The sequence below is a fragment of the Rhineura floridana genome, chromosome 1 (assembly GCF_030035675.1).
Source record: "Rhineura floridana isolate rRhiFlo1 chromosome 1, rRhiFlo1.hap2, whole genome shotgun sequence".
NCBI classification, from domain to species: domain Eukaryota; kingdom Metazoa; phylum Chordata; class Lepidosauria; order Squamata; family Rhineuridae; genus Rhineura; species Rhineura floridana.
This window is the reverse complement of record NC_084480.1, coordinates 248695030-248695721: the sequence shown is the minus strand read 5'-3', so window position 1 is coordinate 248695721 and position 692 is coordinate 248695030.

The window sequence follows — 692 nt, the reverse complement described above, 5'->3', positions numbered from 1 at the left end:
ACATCTGACCAAAGGGAGGAGGTCAAAGAGTCCATCTAGACATGTCCTTCAAAGTAATCAAGTCCTCAAGCTACCCTTAGAAATGGATACCATAGATACATTTCTCCGTGTGTAGAAAAAATCCAGCTGTCAACAGCACCAGTTTTTACCAAGGGATTGTATAGACAGTTCCTTTTGTGTGAAATGAAGATGTACTTCTAACTGTTTGAAGAGTTGTGCGGTCCTTATTGGGAAATATCATTTTCTCAGTATCCAACCAAAACATAGTTTTAAAATAAGATTCCCACAACCTTTATTGCCCTTAAGATTGCTGCAGTTGTGTTGGACAATGCTTATGACATCACAGATGACAAGAGATACAAGTCCTCTACCATTTCTTAACATTGCTCACATGCAGTGTTAAGTGGGGTTTTGTTTTGTTTTTAAAGAAAATCCTCCTCTCCCCGTAACAATGGGTGGTTCACGTAGCCCTTCAAATGGGAGGAAAAACCCATTGCAAATATGAGCAAGGCCACCTGCTCTCTCTTGCAGGGATGGCCTGGCCATTTCAGAATGTTTTCTATAGGTTCTATCAAGGATATGCATGCCCTTCTCCAGCACGGGACTGCAGTCTAAATCTCACTGAGACAATAATTTAATAATCACTTCTTTTACCCCACAGCTGGCAGTTGCAGACAAAGAAGGGGCAGCTT